Genomic DNA, 12251 nt, shown 5'->3' on the forward strand with positions numbered 1-12251 from the left:
TCCTTATAGGACCCAATGCTGATAGAATGATGGGCACCACCTTATGCCTGTCAACAGTAAATTTTCCATCTCATTTGATAGCAAACATGCACCTTGTGGAGCAGGTGTGAGGAACCTTTGGCCCTCCAGATGTTGCTAAACTATTATACCCGTCTCCCCTGGCCATTGGTTGGGGCAGTTCAGCAACATCTGGAGGGTCAAAGGTTCTTCACACGTCCTGTAGACAGAAGAAAGCAGTGGCCCTGAGATGGCAAGTATTAGATTTAGGAGAATGGAGCAGGGAGACAGAAAGTACACTGCATCTTTTAAAGAACTCTCAGCTGGAATCACAGAGAGAAGAGAAAAACATGGAAACAGTCCAATTTTTTGCCATTTGGTTTCTCCCCCCTCCCCACCCCCTCTGGGAACAGCACAGCTATTTATTATTCAGGAAGTGTTGCATTCAGTATGAATATCTTCAGGGACTCAAGGCCTTGAGAACAGAGGATGCTGGTTTTTAAAAAGACAATGTCTTTCATTTGCTCAGAAGTGACCTTTCAATCCCGTCGGCATAACAGACAACTCCGGAAGACCTGAATGCAAATCGGACCATCATCACCACTGGGTATAAGCCCTGCTATGGGTTCCCAGCAGCAACATTCACCTATGTATTTTTTTAATATAAATATGTATCTTGCTTTTCTTCGCTGAGCACTCAATGAGACAAAAAACAGAAATGTACCATTACAGAGCAAATAATATAACAAAAGTCAACAGATAAAAATGGGGGTGGGTTAAAAGGACAGCCTGCTAAAACCCACATCTGGATAAGGACAGGGAACCTGCAGTTCCCATCAGCCATAGGCAGCATGAGAAATGGACAAGGGTGATGCGAGCTGAGATTCAGCAACAACTGGAGGGCTGGAGGGTCTCCAACCCTGACCAAGGTCTTAAGACACCCATGGAGCCATTATAGCAGCCTGGTTGAAGTGGATGTTTGGCGAAGGACCAAACAGGCATGAAACAAGGCATTGGCATTTTGTTTTCAAGCTCTATGGGAGGGATTTAACTAAGGAGCTTCCCCTAATGGGTCAGGTTTGAGGTGCTGGTCTTGACCTTTAAAGCCCTTTGTGGCTTAGGGCCCTCATATCTACGGAACCGCCTCTCCTAGTATCCCCACAGAGGACCTTAAGGTCCATGAATAACAACCATAGTTTAGAGGTCCCGGGCCCTAAGGAAGTCAGACTATCCTCCACCAGAGCCAGGGCCTTTTCAGTGATGGCTCCAACCTGGTGGAATGCTCTGTCCTATGCGACTAGGACCCTTCAGGATTTAACCTCCTTCCATCAGGCCTGTAAGACAGAGCTATTCCACCTGGCCTTTAATTTGAATTCAGACTGATCTTTTATTTCCCTTCTCTTCTCTCCCCTTTTATGAAGATCACCCACTCTGAGACCCCACAGCTAATTCTCCCCTGGCCTCTTCACTGGCCCAAGTAGGACCAATTCAGCCAGCTAGCCCTGGGGATTATCTAATTGATTTTTGATTTTTTGATTTTATTGTTATTCATGTTTTTATACTGTCTTTTATGCTGCTTTTATAATTAAGTGTTTTAAAGTGTTTTAAATTTGTTGTTAGCCACCCTTAGCCTGGTTTTTGAACCAGGAAGGGTGGAGTATAAATAAAAATGTATTATTATTATTATTATTATTATTATTATTATTATTATTATTGCAACAGGATCAATTAGCACTAAAACAAGCCTTGTTATCCCAGGTGGTATCTGTACTGGATTTGAAATTTATTTTAGAAATGTAATTGTTTTATCCACATTTTATAGCACTGCAGTTCACTGCAATAAGCCTCAGAGGAAATAATAATAATAATAATAATAATAATAATAATAATAATAATAATAATAATATAATAATAATAATAATAATAATAATAATAATAATAATGGTAGACCATTATGTTTCCATGAAGAGAATGGCAGCACCTGGACTTCTTCTTTTTTCTTTTAAGGAAACAGGGTATGAAATTAGATGGTTCTACTGGAGCAGGTAGGGATGGGACATTTGGCATTTGTATACCAGAGATATTGCATTGTGCATTCTCTTTCCCTTCCTACAATAGAGGTGGGTCTCAGCACTATCACTGTGTCAAAAGAATTTGCATTTTCATGAGATTTCATTCCCTGCCAACGTAGGATGTCTGTAGCTGCGACATTACAAACACAGCATCAGATTTGAATTGCAAATAGGATCCTGTTGCCTCCTTGTTGACTTTTTTCCTTCTTCTCTTCGCATCCCTTCCTATGCCAGCATGATCCTCTAAGCCTCCCTCATATATGTTCTCCACGCTCAGGTTTGTGAGAGCTGTACAAAGCAGTGGGACTTTGCACAGGATGAAGGGATGAGAATTATCAGCATGAGCTATACAGGATTTGGTTCCACATTCTCATGAAACTTTTCATATCTAGGTTTTTGGTTTGTGTGTGTGTGTTTAAAAAAAGATTTTCATTTTTATGGCAAGACCCATCTGTTCCCCCGTTCTCAATTTTACACACTCCTCAGACAGGAAGATTCACACTGAGACAAACAGCAAGAGGAGCACTTGATAATATATACTGTCCACCTAAGTGAAATTGTTACTTCAAGCTGTTTGAAAGTTGAAGAACAGTTGTAAGAGATGATTGCATTACATTACAGAGGCTGGTTGTCGGGGAGAGAGGCGTTCAAGCAAGTCTTTGGTGATGGGGGTCATTTCTATTTCTGGAAGTGCAAATATGACGGGTATGAGAAGAAAAGGCTTGACTTTGTCAGCTGATGTCTAGAGGACGGGCTAGAAGTTCGCTCCATCCCCTCCGTCTCAAACCTTGCATAGTTTTTGCTTCAGAACGAGAAATGGAAATGATGTACATCACAATAACAAATGAAGGCTTTCTTTTTTCCTGATGAATATAGGTGACCTTTTACATGCTAAGTTACTGTCAGGCCTGGACTGAAGGAGATGAGATTGAGGAGAAATGGTGGACATCACCCGCTCCCCTTCTGAAGCTTGCAGAGAAGAGGAAGGCAGTATTGAATTACAGCAGTGGCTTGAGGAAGGTCACAGCTCAGAGACAGGAGAACAGAAGAGTTGGGAGGTGTGGGAGAAGAGAAGGCAGGGACAGAGTCAGAGCAGCCAGCTGACACATTATCACTGGAGAGTATTTCTGAGCCCCCCCCCCGCCCAGAACTCGGCGTTCACTGAGAGTGCAAGAGCAAAGGACTCAGAGACAAATAGCCCCTGGCAGCCACCGTAAGAGGAAGTGCCAGCTGAGCCGGGGCTGGGGCCTGAGCTGTGCTGGATCCTCACCTGTGCTGGATCCTCAGGTGCAGGCACCAGCTGAGTCTGCTCTGGCTCCTGAGGTGATGGAGGACCCATTGCCTGCAGGTGCTCCACTCTCAGCCCCATCAGAGGTAGCTGTGGTTGCCTCTGGGTCTGGTAACCCTCCAGCCTCTCCTGAGCTGCAGAGGCTCAGGGCAGAGAGGCGGAGGGAACTAAGTTCCCGCAAGAGGAGTGCTTGCCTCCAAGTCAGGAGAGGCGAGTCACCTGTGGACTGGGGCTGCTCTATGCCTCGGGGCAGATAAAAGCCAGCCAGCCCCAGTCCCAGGTTGCGGGAGCAACATTGTTGGTAGCCTGCTCCTGCCTGCACCCTGTCCTGCTCTTCTGCCAGAGTTCCTGACCTCACCCGACTCTCTGCCTTAGACCAGCTTCACCTTTGATGGACAGCCTCCATACCGCACCCTCGACCTCGGGCTGGACTAGGACCTCACCGCACGGTTAACCCTCAGGACCAGCACAGCCATTAATGGGATACAGACTGCATTCCTTTGTCTCTCTCCGTGATGATTGAATAAACTCATTAGTAAGAACTCTTCATTGTTTTTCTCTGCTTCTTGCTGCCACTAGGGGAGGAATAGAATTCCTCGAAGCCTGACAGTTACTTATTATTTATATTCTCATGCCCTACTGATGGGCATGGCAACTCCCATCATCCCTGGCAATTGACTGTTCTGACTGTGTGGCTGATGGTAGTTGTAGTCTAGCAATACTTGGAGGGCACCAATTGGGGAAAGGCTGGTCTAGCCAGCAGCGAGACTATATTTACAACCTGAAACAGGGAGACCTGTTTCCGTTGGGAGCATTCTATCCTGCTATCCTACATCCAGGGTTTCTGAATGCTCTTGAACCAAGGGCTCAGCAGTGCATCACTCTCAACCAATGTTCACAGTCTCTTCTTGTCCCAGCATAGGACAATGGTTGCTTCTTCCACCTTATATACTTCTCTCTCACTGACACCTGAAGTTTTAATAACAGACAGCCCTATGAAACCACATACACATACGGGTCCTAAGACCTGTTATATCTTGCTCTTGCCTCCCTTGACATATTTCTTTAACCTCTCCACTACTTCACCCTGATTTCTGACCAGTGTAAATGAAACATGGCAAAATTCATTCCTCCACTTACAGGCAAGTGGTCTAACAACTGCTACCACACACACTATGAGGAGTTAGTCATTGGCAAATGGTTATCTGTGTTTGCCCATAATGTGTCACTCCAGAATCCTTGATGGTTAGCCTTGGTTCCTACTTGGTTCCATCCTTGATGGCTAGCCTTGGTTCCTCCTTGAATGGCCCATTAGAGGAGAGCTTCATTCTGTGAAAGACCATCTTTCTCTCCTGATTCAGTATCATAGTAAATCAGCACCTTGGACAGCAAACAGCAGGGGAAGCAATGTAGAGGAGATTTAAGCTTAAATTTGGTAATGGAAGATGAATGGGAAACCTGTGGCCCTCCAGTAGTTGTTGAACTACAACTCCCATCAGCTCCACCCAGCATGACCAATGGTGAAAGATAATAGAAGTCCACAGTTTCCCTATTCATGCCATAATGTATTTTGGCTCTCATATGGTGCTAATCCCCTGTGTTTGGTCTAAGACAGCAGTTCTCAACCTGTGGGTCCCCAGACGTTGTTGGACTACAACTCCCATCATTCCTGAGCTCTGGCCTTGCTAGCTAGGGGTGATGGGAGTTGTAGTCCAACAACATCTGAGGACCCACAGGTTGAGAAAGGCGGGTCTAAACAAAGAGGTGGGCATATGACTAGGGCTAATAAAACCCTCAAATGACAATTCCATGAAGTCTTACTTGGCAGGAAAGAACTGGAACCCAGCAGCAGATCTAGGTTATTCCGGCCCCCACCCCTGGCATGATGAGTCCACAGTCTCGATTTAGTGGATTAATAACCCTTAAACCCACAGTGTTGTGGTCCTCTGTGCCAACTGGAGGGGGAGGAACTCGGCAAATCAGAAGTAAAGTCTGAAGCAACTACTGATTTCTGGTGGAGAGAGACATGTCCACTGCTAACTAGGAAATGGTCCAAGGAGTTTTGGCACCTGAGGCAGGATATCTAAATAGACCTTCCCCGCATAGTGGCAAAGTTGTGATAATAAAGTAAATAACTGGGGATCAGCTGCCCTTTAATAGTGTCCCCTAATCTGGACCCTAAGATAGCCTATTATAGGATAGAGACGGACCTGAAACTAACCCCATCCCTCCACACACACACATGCTATGTTGTATCATCTTCAACTCTGCCAAATTTGCCACTCCTCCAAGACTAACCCTCCTGTATGAGAAGATAATATTTTATTCTGCAATCTGTCTTCCCAGATATATCCCCCCCAACTCTTATTCTGCTGATCCTTGCCTCTAATCATTTATTTTAAAATAAATAAATCATTATGCAGTAGGAAGGGGGAAGCTAATACCCTACCCTAAGGAAAGATAATGAAAGTGACAATCTTGGAAACCTCTACACAACTTATTCATATCAGCCTATTGTATCATTGATTATTTGTGGAGATGCTCACGACACAGAACTACCAAGCGATGAGAGGAGACCACGTAATTAATTTCAATGGGGGTATATGTGTATGGTTTCTCTCCGCAATTAACAATTAGATGTGCTTTTGTGAAGGTCACCTTGTTAACACAATAAACTCGGCCACAACACCCTGTCTCTTATTAATTCTCGGCAGAGCTGCACTTTCTGAGATCCTCCTCTGGTTTCTCTTTTTAGTATGGGAGGCTTGAATCCCACTAACAAGCACCAATTTTCAAGTGCCCTTCGAAGTAATCTGGTCACACATGAGAGCTGCTGCGTTAACCAGAGTGTTTGCCATTCTGAATGTAAGTGTCTTTGTACTTAAAGTTTGGTCTCAGAAATCAGGACACTTACCTTCTAACATAACTCATTTCACATAATAGTGTTACCGTTTGTGATGCGCAGATGCCCACGATACAAAATAATCATATATTTATAGCATAGGCTCGAGTGCTGCCTAAGACTGTGAGCTGGGAAGTTGAAGCTGAAAGGATATCTTCCCCCCATTCAGAGATAGCCAACATAGTGATATGCAAACGTTGTCGGACTACAACTCCCATCATCCTTAAGATGGAGTTAGTAGCCAGGTCTCTGCAGCACGCAATTCTGGATCACGGCCTTGGGGATCCTGCCATCTTCCATTCTGTGAACATGACCAAGCCAGTGTAGATGTCACTGAGACAGGAGTGTGAACATGCTGGGAATGTGGGCTTGGGAGAGCACATCATGTTTGAAATTGTCCTACAGCTTCTGAAGTCACATATGTTGTTGTTGTTGTTGTTTAGTCATTTAGTCGTGTCCGACTCTTCGTGACCCCATGGACCAGAGCACGCCAGGCACTCCTGTCTTCCACTGCCTCCCACAGTTTGGTCAAACTCATGCTGGTAGCTTTGAGAACACTGTCCAACCATCTTGTCCTCTGTCATCCCTTTCTCCTTGTGCCCTCAATCTTTCCCAGCATCAGGGTCTTTTCCAGGGAGTCTTCTTTTCTCATGAGGTGGCCAAAGTATTGGAGCCTCAGCTTCACGATCTGTCCTTCCAGTGAGCACTCAGGACTGATTTCCTTAAGAATTGATTGGTTTGATCTTCTTGCAGTCCATGGGACTCTCAAGAGTCTCCTCCAGCACCATAATTCAAAAGCATCAATTCTTCAGCGATCAGCCTTCTTCATGGTCCAGCTCTCACTTCCATACATCACTACTGGGAAAACTATAGCTTTAACTATACGAACCTTTGTTGGCAAGGTGATGTCTCTGCTTTTTAAGATGCTGTCTAGGTTTGGCCTTGCTTTTCTCCCAAGAAGCAGGCATCTTTTAATTTCGTGGCTGCTGTCACCATCTGCAGTGATCACGGAACCCAAGAAAGTAAAATCCTCTCACTGCCTCCATTTCTTCCCCTTCTGTTTGCCAGGAGGTGATGGGACCAGTGGCATATATACATATACACATACATAAACATAGGCTGTCCCTGATCTGGGTGGCTCTTCTCTCAGACTGAGTGCCCCACCCCAGTTCCTGCAATCCACCAAACCCTCTGACTTCATTTTTAGACGGACTTTGGAAACTTTTCTTTTCTGGAAGACTTTTTCCAATGCCTGATTTATGCGCTTTTTATATTGGTTTTCCCAGTTTTATGCTGACGCATGCAAATATGTGATTGATTTCCATTGTTGTCCTATCGTTATGGCTGCTCTTGATTTGTTAGCCATTTTGGAGCCAATTAATTTTTTTTAAGTGGGATATAAATGGATTAAAATAAATTAATAAATCAAAAGGCTCGCCTGTTTTTCACAGCTTTTGCTACGGTTCACTGCAGTAGTTCTTGTTGAGCATTTTGAAGTGCCATTATTACCATTGGCACAGAAGCTGTGCTGTAAAGACTTCTTCGGGAATTTATTTTATTTTTAAATACCGTAAATCCCTTAGTTCTGTGCTTCCCTAGGGCCAGTTCCAACAGTGATAGTGGGAGATCCTGTCCACACAAGAGGTGACCATATGCTGTACATGCAGGAGATCCCTGGTGTAATCTCTCCAGCTGGGGATGGTATTCTGGAAAGTCATTGCCACTCAGATGAAAGTCCCAGCCTGGTGGAACATTGGTCTGACTCTATATAAATTCTATATTCCATGGGCCTCAGTCTAGCAACCAGGATTGTTTCTGTGTTTGCAGCTATGTCAAACAATCAGCAAGCACCTCAGCCAGCTGTTTGTTGATAAGAGGCAAGAGGACTTAAACCTGGCTTTTTACTGCTGCTTTTCTAATAGGGCTACTGTTTTGCAAAGTGAAGGTTACAGGTTCAATTTTGGAGAGCAAATGCCAGCCAATGTAGTCATTGGACTACTGAGATGCACTCTAAGTGGGGCTACCTTTGAAGGTGACTTAGAAACTACAAGTAATCCAGAATGCAGCTGCCAGATGGGTGACTGGGAGCGGCTGCCAGGACCATATGACACCAGTCTTAAAGGATCTACATTGGCTCCCAGTACATTTCCGAGTCTAAGTCAGTGTCAGTGCTGACCTTTAAAGCCCTAAATGCCCTTGGCCCTATATACCTGCAGGAGCATCACCAATCTCATCGTTCAGCCTGGACATTGAGATCCAGCTCTGAGGGTCTTCTGGTGGTTCCCACACAGTGAAACGTGAAGTTACAGGGAACCAGGCAGAGGGCCTTCTCGGTAGTGGCACCCAACCTGTGGAAAGCCCTCCCATCAGATGCCAAGGAAATGAACAACTATCTGACTTTTGGAAGACATCTGAAGGCAGCCTTGTATCAGGAATTTTTTAATGTTTGATGTCTTACTGTGTTTTCATTTGTTGGAAGCCGCCCATAGTGACTGGGGTAACCCAGTCAGGTGGGCGGCATATAAATAAATTATTGTTGTTGTTGTTGTTAATTATCGGCAGTCTGGTGCACTGTAAGGCAACACCTTATCATTCATCTCCCTGAGCGGAAGATGAAGACTGTACACACATTCAGATCTGTACAGCCTTTATGTAAAAATAAAAATAAATCAATGTTCTGAATTTGTTTCAGCTAGTATCATCACCATCACCATCGTCAAAAGCCTTTAACAGCCTGGAACCAGTTTGCTTGAAGGATCACCTTACACCATATATGCCCATTTGACCACTTCAGTCTGAAAAACTGGTGTTTTGACAAGTCCTATAAAATGTTCATTCTGCCCTTGTAAGGAAACAGTCTTTTTATAGGATGCCTACTCAGACATCTTCACTGTATTCTTTTTGGTGCCTGCTTTTTGGCAAGGTTACCCTAAGGTTACCAGATTTTTTTTCAATGAATCCAGGGACACTTTTCAACTTCAGTAGGAATGATAGGATTTTGTATGGGGACTGATTTGTAAATCCAGGGACTGTCCCCAGGAAACGGGGACATCTGGTAACCTTAGGCTACCCAAACATAACGTCGTGTATTTTATGTAATTTTAGCTTATACTGTATATTTCTAACTAAGGGATTTTATTTGTGTCTTGATTTCTTAAAAACGTCTTGTAACTTTGCTTTTCATCGACAATTTTAAAGCTTGTTTTATCTTCTTTGTAAACTGCTTAGAGATTTTATTTACAATTTAGTGGCATAGAAATTTTGTCAAATGAATAAATTATTATTCCTGCTGAAGGATCAACCTATTGATGCCAGCGCAAATACATAACCAAATGCACATTTCACTTACAATGCACAGCGTGCTAAGATTCAATAGCCTCAAAGCAAGTCACAATTTCATAGAATATTTCAGAATAAAAACCTTACTGAGACAGCTCAAGTTAGAGGGATCATATACTTATCATGTCAGGGTTTTTAAAAAAATAAATAAAAAGATGCTGCGTTCGAGGCAGAGGGGTGAAAACAGAAAAATGTGTTGGACTACTTTTGCATTTTTTTGAAAAAATGTCATTCTATTGTGTTCATAGGAAATGCTGTCATGTTCTTTTCGAAATGTAGGCCCACATCACAGGAATGTCCTCCTTTCCTCGATTGCTTTTTTTGTGCATATGCCAAATGCTGGCATGCGGGCCACCCTGAGGGAATAGTATTTCAGCTCCAGAAATTTGTTAACATAAGGCTGAGCATGTACCATGCCCTTATTATGACAGCTTGTTCAAAAATGGAAAAGGCGAGACAGAACTGAGAGAAAAAGTTCCTAGCTCTCGCTTCAGCTACATATGCTTAGCCCCAAGAATACAGCAATCCGAGAAGCCAGCCAGCTTTTATGTTGGCGGCTCATAAGACTATATAACAAAGGACTTCCATGTTCACCTTTGTGCCTACTGTTCCTATGAGAGAAGTTTGCAGACTGTGTTCTGGGAAACTTAGTAGATTTGTAATGGCAAAATAAGTTTCCACGAAAGGCTTAGCTATACACACGCACACACACAAGCACACACATCTAATCATCTCCAAAAATGTACAGCCAAAGCATTGGGCACTACCAGAATATGGCCCTCGAGAGGTTACCAACACAAGAATGTGACCCTCAGGCTGAAAAGGTTTCACCACCCTTGGCCTAAATGGACTCTGGAACCTGAATTTTGCAGAGTTGTTGAGAATGCTCTTAAGCCCTTTCCCTGCATTACAGATGTGGCGTTTGCCTGTTCGTTTAGAAAATGTTTGAACAGGGGGGAGAGATAGGGTTAAAAACATAGACCAATAAGAAAGCGGATCCTACCTGTGTATAAAAGGGCTTAGGCCAAGGTTTGAGTTAGTTGTTGTTGGGAGTTGTTGGTGGGTAGTTGGTTGGTTTTAGTGGTTTGGCTGGTTGGGAAAGGCAGTTGGAGAAGCAGTTGGCAGGCAGTTGGAAATAGAGAGACAGTTAGGGCAATGGGTTCTTGAGTGAGGAGAGGTAGAAGAGATAGAGAGTGGGAAATAAGACTAAGAAAGTAAAGAGTAACAATGTTTGGAGTGCCGTAAAAGTTTGTTTGTGTCTGAAATAAAATACACTCTTCTTTATTTACTTGAGAACCTGACTGAGACTGAAGTGATTTTACCAGGGAGGACCTGGTTGGTGGCAGCGGATTAGTGGTGTACGGGTCAATAGTCTGTGAGACGACCGGGGGCTCCGTACGAACGCCACAACAACTCTCAAGGTTCTTTGGTGTCAGGGACTGGTTGGATGAAGAAGAGTGATGGGAGCCTTCCTCCCAAGACAACCCACACACACACACACACACACACAAACAAAGGAAGATGACACATAGCCTGGAGCCTGGTGGTAGGACATTGAGGAGCAGTCAGCAGAAGGGATGAACTGGGAGCTGTTACAAGCAGGAGACTTGAGTGAGCGCATCAGAGGTCTTCCAGGACAGGATTAGAAGCTGAGAGTCACAGCATGTGCACAGACAGTATCAGTCCTGCTGACTCTCCTCCCCCTCTGACTCCCCGCTTGAGGAGGATCCTGCACATTGCTGAGCAATGGACCAGACACACCCAGAGAAGGAGACCACCCACCCCCACCCTAATGCAACCTTTCTCTGCTTGGGAAGGATCCAGAGTGAGAGGTTAGAAGGGGAAGGGCATGCCTAGAGCTCAGTTTCTGCAATGCCTTCGTTGAGTTAAGACGGACCAGTGACATTGCTATATTGTTGTTGTTTTTATGCTTATAAAAAGCTAATTGCATTCCGTGCCTTCCGTGTGTGTGCCTGCCCTGTGGATGACCTGGCTCGTTGGCAGCCCCTTGACACCTGGTAGAAGAGCAGTTGTTAAACTTGCATAGGCATGTATCACATTTGTCTACATCTTTGGTATCATTCAATATGGCCACAGAAAGAAATGCCATCTCTTTACCAACCATGCTTTTACCTCCCGCCAAATGGCCAGCATGCTGCAACAGAGAGACACCAACCCAAATCTGATCTAGTTGTCCCTTAAAAGGGGGGAGGGGGTCATTTGGCAAATTTCAAATCGCACCTTACAGGAAGATAGGAAGCTGTCATATATCAAGTCAGATTGCTGATTCATCTAGCTCAGTGGTTCCCTGGGGTTTCCAAAAGGGTTTCTTCCAGCCCTAGAACTCGGGTGGCGCTGTGGTCTAAACCACTGAGCCTCTTGGGTTTGCTGATCAGAAGGCCGACGGTTTGAATCCTCGTGACAAGGGTGAGCGCCCGTTGCTCTGTCCCAGCTCCTGCCAACCTAGCAGTTCAAAAGCATGCCAGTGCAAGTAGATAAAGAGGTACCACAGTGGCGGGAAGGTAAGTGGCGTTTCTGTGTGCTCTGGCTTCCATCACGGTGTTCTGTTGCGCCAGAAGCAGTTTAGTCATGCTGGCCACATGACCTGGAAAGCCTTCCGTGGACAAATGTCAGCTCCCTCGGCCTGAAAGCG

The 12251-nt window shown here is 44.6% G+C and overlaps 1 long non-coding RNA gene across 1 annotated transcript; it reads left to right on the forward strand.

The window, feature by feature from the left end:
- Positions 1–1957: 1957 nt before the first annotated feature.
- Positions 1958–10894, forward strand: LOC309535215. Its single transcript, XR_014221125.1, has 2 exons — positions 1958–2864; positions 10592–10894. It is a non-coding gene; the product is annotated as an uncharacterized lncRNA (long non-coding RNA).
- The last annotated feature ends 1357 nt before the right edge of the window (positions 10895–12251 follow it).

Source organism: Podarcis vaucheri (genome assembly GCF_965113315.1).
Source record: "Podarcis vaucheri genome assembly, chromosome: 6".
Taxonomy (NCBI): domain Eukaryota; kingdom Metazoa; phylum Chordata; class Lepidosauria; order Squamata; family Lacertidae; genus Podarcis; species Podarcis vaucheri.